The sequence below is a fragment of the Wasmannia auropunctata genome, unplaced genomic scaffold (genome assembly GCF_000956235.1).
Source record: "Wasmannia auropunctata unplaced genomic scaffold, wasmannia.A_1.0 LD334538.1, whole genome shotgun sequence".
NCBI classification, from domain to species: domain Eukaryota; kingdom Metazoa; phylum Arthropoda; class Insecta; order Hymenoptera; family Formicidae; genus Wasmannia; species Wasmannia auropunctata.
In genome coordinates, this window is record NW_012028352.1 from 1,031,408 (window position 1) to 1,041,326 (window position 9,919).

Below are 9,919 nucleotides of genomic sequence, written 5' to 3' on the forward strand. Positions count from 1 at the left end.
TCGGCTCCGCTGAATCGCTGAATTCCAAGGTGTAAACGATGGTGATTAATAAGAGAGAAACCGCGCGCGAGAGTAGACTCGCTTCGACGACTCCGACTTTATAAATTACCCTGCAGACTACCGAGATTTTTCCTGTTCGGAGCTACCGCGATGTAATGTCGATTTGACATTATAAACACGAGAGAGTGTTCCAAACTACGGAGTCCTCCGGAACACATAAATCTTAAATTTTCTACGTAAATCTGTAATAACACTCATTTTCTTGTATAATCAATTGCTGAATTTAGATAAATCAAGTTATATATTTCATGTATTTAGCTGTGTGAAGTTGTCCCCCCCAACTACTGAAAATTCAAAAACGAACATTACTACTCGATTGGTGATCGTTTAATAATATTTGGTAGTCCATTCTCAATAATTGGTAGTCAAAGTAGTAAATAATAATATGAATAAAAATATACGCGCGTAAAGTTATTCCTTTCGTAAAATATGGCTTTCCAGACTATATAAGTAATCATAACTGTAAGCATTCGTTTGATGATCGTTTACTAATGTTTGATAGTTCAACTTTGACTTATCATCGAGAATGGACTACCAAATACTACCACATGACCACCAATCGAGTGGTAATGATCGTTTTTGAATTTTCAGTAGTGGGAGGGGGGATCAATTTATACAGCTCATGTATTTGTGAAAGAAAACGCAGGTGTAATCTATATATTTATAGATTTTCGACACGACGCAGTGTACACGAGAGCGCGGGTTTCCATTTTAATATTCATTCGCTCTTCCGAGCTAATTGCGGTCTCGTGCGTTTCGTCGGCGAATCAAGCAGCTGCGGCCCGTTTAAAGCGCGTTATTTTTGCGCGATCTTTTCTAATATCGCTAACGAACGGCTAACCGAGTTAGCGCCGGTCGAACGGTACCGGAGCAGACCGGACGAGAGAGAGAGTAGAGCAGCTCCTTTGTCTCGACGTCGATTCCATTGTTCCGGCCGATGCGTAGAAAAAACTTGAAGAAGAAACACGATGACGCGCGGACGCGCACGAATCTCCACGGCGAGTTGACGACGACGACGACGACGACGACGGCGGCGGCGGCGGCGGCGGTCGTCCCGACAAATTCGTATAATTATTTCTCGATTAGGAGAAGGCGAGTCGCGACGTGGATCGTTGCTCGAGATTAGATCACCGACGCGTTAACGGGACAAGTCTGTTCACATTGAGTCGAGTTTTACGCTCTCCATCGCTCTCCGTCATTCACAGTAACTTCGTCCAATTGCGGAAACGTTGCGGGCGATCCCGAAATTAATATAACATTTTTTATTCATTTGTAAGATAGAAAGAGAACTAGCGCGGATTCGTCGATCACGAATTCCAGCAACATGATCCTTTTTAGGCAGTACATTACTTTGTAAAATATGAGCCGATGACAAACAGAAACGGAGAAGAAGAAAGAGAGGAAAGGAGGATGTCGCGGTTGGGGGAAGGGGAGACAATAAAAATGAATAACGACGCTAACTTAGCCCAATCTAATCTAAACACTTAACATTATCGTGGTGTAACTAAAAACCCGCAATCTCATATACGGCACTAAATTAGGAATTTCCTAACAGCGGTAAATGATTATAGACTTCCGAGAAGGAGGAAGACACGGGGTGGGAAGAACATCGCTCCGAGCGGCGAACGCGGTGCGTGTCGCTGAGAGGAAGTCGGAGGGCAGGAAGGAGGAAGGGGGAGCAATAAAAACTGATCGGGACGCGCATCTCGGTGGGACCGGCCTTTGCGGGCCACCAATGTCGTGCCGTCGAGAAAATAGAAAATCGTGGCGCGCTCCCTAAATGCGGGCGGTGTGATGTCATGCGGAAATAGCCGTCCGTCTACTCGTCGGGCCGCGCCGCGGCCGCAACCACGACCGGAGGGGAATAGAGAGGGAAACGATCTCGATCGATCACGAACGATTACCTTCCTCGCCTCACTTCAGCTACGAAAGAAGAAGAGCCCGTGATAGCTCAAAACCGGTATAATTTCCGTGGGTCCAATTTTCAAGATTGAAGCCACGGAAAAACATATCCGACGCTAATTGCGTTTCCATCGACGCCAATCGAAGCCCGTTGTCTTAATCGGAAAAGCGTTTACGGAAATTAATTTATCTGATCCTGTTATTTTTCCTACGATTTCTTTTACCTTTTCGAGAGAAATCAATTAAAATAATTCTTGAAAGATAAGTAGACTAAAAAATATAAAACAAAAATTTCACGAAAATAATCAAAATCGTGTGCGAATAACTAATGAGTATATTAATTCTTAAACCCCGTTAACGCTTATTAACATCTGTTGATGCTTATTAACATCTATTGATAAACTTACGCACCATACGTTAACCACGCAACATACGTACATATTGTTAAAATACACAATGACAACTATTCACGGAGTACGAAATAAAGTGCGACATGCATCGAGATGACTAATCCAGTGCGAAATAACACATCGAATTGATGTCGAATCGATATTCGATGCGATGTGTTATTTCGACGTTAATTCGGCATCAATTCGACGTCTAATTGTCGATCATTTCTCATCGGAAAGTAGCATCACAGAAAAAAAGGCACAGGCAGTTACGTGCGACTTTAAAAAAAATCTCATTTTAAAAGGACAAGTTATTCAGCGTTTTTTTCGTAGCGCGTATTTACGTATTTCTTAATAGTAAACGAATTCGACGGTACGCATTCATGCTTGATATTTTTTGTTGTCACGGCGTACGATGTTCCATTGTGTACACAAGGTCGTCGCGCTATCGTCCGAGTCGGCAGGCAACGACGCGGTCCCGAGATTGTTGTTATTCTCGCGCAGGAGACGCGTCGCGACGAGACCCGAGGAGAGCGCGAACACGGTGATCATGAAATTCAATCAATTTCCGTGACGATTGATAAATGTATCAAGACGACGGCTTTATCGGAATCGATAGGAATTACGTTTCGCGCGGTTTATCTATATTTGAATGAATCGAAGGAATGGGAATTACTATTATCACACGCTCAATCGACTTGAACGAGAGAACTGCACATATAATATATTATTTACTAGTAATATGTAAACGAATATAGACTTCCGAGAACGAGGAAGACGTGACTTTGTCAGTGATTTTATTCGATATTGTATGGAAAATATTTAGTTTCGGTTGTACATACATTATTAGATAATTAATTGCGTCTTTATTGAGCACATTGACTAGATTAAACATTGACTCGCGTAATATCAAAGTGAAGTCACCGTCGTTTTAATCATCGTTATAACGTTATGGTTTGCGAAACGCGCTGTTTTGGACAGCATTGGAACGCGTTTAATTAGTAAGTATATACAGTCGTCGTTAACTTCACGTTTAACCAGTTTCCATATTTGGCAATTATGTAGCATAGATTCGGCGTTTGCACATTTGTTTTAAAATGTTCGTTGAAATGAGATCCGAAATATATCGCGCGAACAATGGATAGAAAGACAATCGTACTGCATTTCACGAATATCCATCGTCAATCTTTCAACTCGTACCGTTTATCGTGCCTTTGGTGTCTTTAATCTTTTAATTCGTATTTATTCGCCTGTATATCGTAACAGATTATAGCAATCGCCGTGAAACATTAATTATTATATATTATTTAAAATGCGGGGAGTGCGCGAAAATGCAGCGGGGGAGCAACAGGTGTAGCGTCGCGCCGCAGTAATTCTCTTTAGTGCGTGAAGTCGTCCGCGCGAATTTACGAACGCCGCGTCCGACATTCGTCCATCAAGCTGCGAGACGTCGCGTCGCAGCTTCGCGCGACTGCACGTGCTCTTCTCTCGTTAACTCTCCGCCTCGATACAACGGGACGTACGCCTTGTGTCGTCGGGAGTACCGTATAAAGTGTCGCGCGACATAATCGTATTGCGGTGATTAGTCTGCGCGTAATTAATCTTCGCGAATGAGTGTGAGTACAACGAGGGAGTCTGGCAAGAGGAGGAGAGGACCAGGGAAGCATCGATCGACGGCGGAGCAACCGTGAGATAAATAATTTATTTTTAGTTGACTTTATTTGTTATCGGTAGTCTATTTTCCGTTTATCGAAGTCGTTTGACGCGAATGGCTTAAATAAGAAAGACTTGGAATTGGAGAAAGACTTTTATATTTATGAAGTCTTAAAAGTGGTTGTGTCTGAAAAGACTTCCCTCGGAGATTGCATAAATAAGAGAGTATTAAAATAAACGAAGACAGATAAAAAATTCAAGAACCCAATAATGTTTCTCTTAATATTAGTTGTATGGGCGCTGTATAATTGGAGTGTATTTGTACTTGTTACAGTTCAACATATTTAATTCCATTGTTGCACATCCTATTGTTGAGTAAGAAAAATTATCTTTTATTTTACATTGAGATCTGTGACACACGATATATGTGTATAATTTGTACATATACAGATAAATGTACATACATGTATATAATATATGTCTTGTAATACAATTATTTCAGTCTAATCCTCCGTAAAACCTATCCATTTGACTGACAATTCGATTTGCAACAAAGTAGAACGATTTGATATCGAGCAAACATTTTATCGCGGAATAGGATTTTTTCTATAGATTATCTCAGAGTGTTATCAATCGGCGATGTATGTATGTAATATACGATGTGTCTTGCAACGATCATTAATCGCTAACATTCGCGATTCTGCCTGAGAGCCATCGTATGTCTTTTCTCAGCACTTATATCGATCGCTCGAGCCATCACTATCCAACGTTTACGAGCTCCTAATAACCATAACTCGTATCGTCCGCGACGATTACAATTTTCCCTGCCGTATCTGCCGCAATTATGGCAACTAATTTAATGCTTCCGGCGCGCCCGACGAATATAGGTATCGGGCCGGATCAACGGAGATCGCTAATCTTTCTGTTATCGGAAATTGTAATTCAGTTGCGGCTAGAAAAAAAGAGGAGAGAGAGAGAGAGAGAGAGAGAGAGAGAGAGAGAAAGAGTGAGAGAATGATGGGAATAGCCTTGATGAACGAAATTTCGTATCTTCCCATTATGCGTCAAGCCTCGAGTGGATTCATTTTTCATGCGTGTTTCTAATCGGTCTGTTCAAAAAGCGATAAAGAAAGCCGGGTTTTTTTCGACATTTTTTTCGAGGAAGTTAATCGAAATCCATAGAGGCAATAGAGGCGATAGAGGTGATAATGCTGTCGACAAGATCATACAGATAAGCAAGACTGATAACATCGCCGCGTTTGATCCCTCCCTGCGGTTTTTTTCGCTCAAAATGCAAACTTTGCACTTTTTTCTCGTCGCTCGATTTAAATATAGAACGCAATTTCCACCGGTTGATGTTACTGCGGTTGATGAGAGATTAAGAATCAGGTTGAAATATGGTGCATCTTAATCCATCGCATATTGCCGTTATTTCAATTATTAATTTTTACTCGTTACAAAAATCCTTCTCACAATATTTACCAATTTGCCATCCATTTTTTCAAATTGGAATTTAAGCCAAACTTTCAGATTTATTTAAACTATGGAAAACAATTTTATTGAATATAATAACGATTAGCAATGATACGCTATATCAAATTATATTAATCGAGAAAAGTTTTTCTCGATCAATCTGTTATCGAGAACCGAAAAAAAAATCTCGCGAGTGAACGATTGAGGCGCGGGGATGTCGCGATAATGGAAACTCGAGCAGATTTCGCGCGGCGCGGCGGCGAAAGTCAAGCACGGCGCCCGCGGGGGGAGGCGTATATTCTCGTATGGTCTGGGACATTCCGGATGAGTACCGAGAGACCGAGAGAACGACCGGCGATGTCACGCCGTCGGGCATTAGTGCGCATGTGCGCGGATTACACTTGACGGGCTCAAAAAATCAATGACCTCGCCGCCGCTCTCGCGCTCGCGAAATAGGTGTCTACGTCGCCGTCGCGTGGCCCGTCGTCGCGTACGCGCGAGTAACGCGCGAACGTCGAGCCCTCCTCTGGGCAGTCCGGAGCAAGAGCAACTCGGGATCCGGGCGTTCGCGCGCGAACAGATCGGCGTCGCGACGCGCCGTCGCGAGACGGCGTCGCGCGCTCGACGGCGACGCGCACCACCGCCGCCGCCGCGGTGCCGTGCCGAATGCACGCGGGGGCCACCACGGCGCGGCGCGGCCTGGCGCGGCGCGGTGGAGGGGCAGAGGGGAAAGTGCGAGAGAACGCGGAGTGAGGAGAAGAGAAAATGGCCGGCACGGCGAGGGTGCAGCTCGGATGGCGGCGCTAGTGTAAGACGGCCGAATAGCGGTACGCGGCGAAACCAGCCGGGCAACCTCCACCGCTTCGGCGCTGCCGCTCGGCGCTCAGTTCGTGTCCTCTCGCAGCACACGACGGTTGCGGTGCGCGGCCGGCGTCGTCCTACGTTCGCGTCCCGCGGAACAGAAACTGAACAAAAAGAAAGGGGAAGGAAAAGAATCGGGAGAAAGAAAGCGGAGACGTGGAGGAGAGACCGAACGGTGTGTCGCGCGAGAGAAGAAGAGATCCGTAGTGCGACTCGATGAACGTAATCGGGACGTAGTACTGCAGTTTCTGTTTTCCTTTTTCGTCGGGAGTCCCTTGTCGGAGTACTCGGAGTAAGGAACGCGGAGTAAGCGCGCTCCGCGAAGGTGTCCCCGTATTATACTTACGTCGCGCCGGTCACTTCGCAGTGAAGCATATAGTCTGCAGTGTGAAAGTGGTGAATAATTCCAGTGCGCGTCGAACGTCGTAAATCCGTCCGTGCGACGCGCGGAACTATCCTCGGGTGAATTCTTCGGGTGATCGTACGTACGGCGCAGCGATTCGCGAACTCGCGTCGGGTATACGGAGTAGTGGCGTGCGAGGGAGAGCGAGGGCGAGAGAGAGAGAGAGAGGGAGAGTAGCGGCGAGAGAGCGCGAGCGAGAGAGGCAGCGCGCGCGAGAGAGGAGCGCGTACAACTCTCTCTCCCTCCCCGTCGCGTCTCGCGCCGCGCGCGCGGTGCACCGCGCGCCGTCCGTCCACCTTTCGCGTTGCCGCGAGTGCACGGGGATAAAATGGCGCTTGCTTTCGTCCGTGCACCTCTATCGACCGTGACGAACTGTTCGGCGGAATCGCGTCGGCACCGCTCGCCGCGGCCCTTCTGAGGGAGCCAAACGACGTCCCGTGCGCGACCGTCGTCGTCGCGTTCCCGGCCGTCGACGCCGCCGTCGTGACCGTCCCCGTTTGCCCCTTTCTTCGTCGTCCGCTTCGTCGCCCCGTGCGCCGGGATACCGTGCGTATGTGCAAGTGTCTCGGAGAGGCATCGCGGCAGGCTGTCGCGGGTCGCGGCGATTTCGGAGCGGCTGGTTTACGGAGCGGAGCAAACACCGGAGCGAGTCTCTAATATAGGTGAGTCCAAGTTGCATCACCCCCTACCTGCGATCGTCCGCGTCGCGTAACGCCGACGATGCGCGCCCGGGAGGGATAAATTCCTAACGGGCGAATTGCGTGCGTTTTACACGATTCGTTTTTCATATACGCGCGCGACGGCAGGAGACAGTCCCGCGATAGTGTAGGTAATTCGCTTTACGGCCAAGTGGTATCGGGATCGCGAGTATCGCGATAACCCAGCGTCTGATCTGCGACGCCCCGAGGTAGCCTGTATAGATATCGCGAGGCAGAGAGATTTCGTGGAACTGCATCTTACACCGCGGGCCCGTTACACGAGGCCGTGGATGCACGCCGCGCGAGAAATCGCGAGACAACCCCGCGATACTCCACGGGGACTCGCGTAACGGCGAGGTATTAACGATCGGTATCACGGTGAAAGGCATTAATTCGCCTCTCTCGATCGTCCCGCGGAGTCTGATTCTAGCGCCTTTCCACGCGCTCCCTCGCGCCGCTCGTCGTTGCACCACGTTTTTATTGTGCAAAATTGAAAAAGTCGTAAAATGATTCGAGAGGCACTTCACTTAATTGTAACGATTGAATGTGTTTAATGAACTCCCTTCTGAATTCTCTTCGAAATTCCTTCAACTTTTTTCTCCTTTACGAATTCATCTAATCGAGTTGATATATATACGCTCTCGTAATTGATGCATCGCATATCAAATGCTTAATTTACAACGCGCGATACACGTAATTGTTAATTAATGATATTTGTTATCTCCTGAGGTCGAAAGATTCTAAAGGTCACGTTCAATCGATTAATCCGAATCTATTTAGGTGGGTATTGTACCTCTCGGGTTGTAAAAAATACGTGCGTTGTTTATGAAAAATATGTGCCAGAACGCGCTGTGTTTCACTCGTAAAATGCTTTGAAAATACAAAAATAATTTAACGTAAAATAAACAACGAAGGAAACCTGACATTTTGGGGTCAGTTTTTTTTGAAGTTAAATAGAATATCCAGGCTATGGCTGTGCAAAGAAATTTTTGGGTGGCGAAGGTCGCCCGGCGACACGCGATATGTACGCGTGTATACATAGGTAATACGCGTGTGTGCACAGGCGAGCGCGAGCGTAAAGTTTTCGCACGCGCCCAAACGCGCCGAAGAGCGCGCCTACGGCTCGGGCCGCGGCGCACAAATACGCGCGGCGCGGTACCACACGGGAAATGACAGGACACGACGTGTTTGAGCTCGACTCTACGCGCAAATATTTTACGCGGGCAAACACTCGCCGCGACGGATCTCGTATCGTTTCCTCTTACTCCCTCCTCGTGGTCCGCGCGCGAGAGAATTTTCTTCCTCGTTCCGTTACGTAATCCATCAAACGTCAAAAACGGTGCCGCGCGGGGTCATTCCTGCCGGAGCGGTTTAGGATTACCGTGTGTCCACCTCGTCTAATTTTCTTTTTTGTATACGGGGTAGTAAATCTCCCATCTGTATCTCCTTGAAGATTAGGGTCATGCAAACATTATTATCACGATTATCAGCAATTTTGTCTTATGATCGTTATCATAAATTTTTTATATTTGGTCGATAGCGATTTTTTATATTAGGTCGTTTGGTATCGGTATCTAATAAGAACAGTATACGGCTCAAATATCGGTCTCATTATATTCAATAAATTAATTAATTTTAGATATTCAAACTCATCCCCAATTTTAGTTGTATATTATTTTATTTACCAAAATCTATTTCGTGCTATTTTTAATCTTCGATATTTCGAAATAAACCACAATATTATAAATAAGTTATAAATAGATATATATATAATAGATTTAATTCGAGCGAAAAGATATGATGCACGTACGTCGTCCATATCAATTAAAAATTGTTGTGACCAGCTTAAATTCCAATAAATCTACCTAATGGACGTAGGAAACGGTCGTAAATACTCGAGAGATCGGTCAGCGGGAAATGAATTTTCGTGACGCGATCACATCACGAATATGTCGACGAGCGAACCGATCGTTATCGCACGGCTGACAGTGAACATTCAGCGAGATAGGAAGTGTGGTAATTCTTCGGCCATTGGATGGAAAAAGGGGCACTACCCTCCGCTTTTCTACCTGTTGTTGGCCTAGCTAGATAACCGTGGCTGCCATACACGGCAGTTTACCTCGAGTTTGCAGAACGTGTCACGTTTTCGACCGTGGTAACCGAATCGTGGTAACAATGTTTTTCCACCAATGACAATCGCGCTAAACGTGAGACGGCGTTTGCCGTGTGCGAAGAAATGTATTCTGGTCCAAAATTCACGTACGTGTCCTTTAAAATGCATCTCGAATATTCTGAAAATCGGAACAGTCAACCTAGAGTCTCTAAATAATTTATATTTAATTATGAATAAAAATTTACTCGCACAACTGTCTTTTCGAATTTGAATTGTGCTTTAGAAAAGAAAGAATAGTTTCACGTGCACAGATAAAAATAACACGATCTTTTTTCGCGAGATCCGTTATCTCAATTCTTTTTTGTAA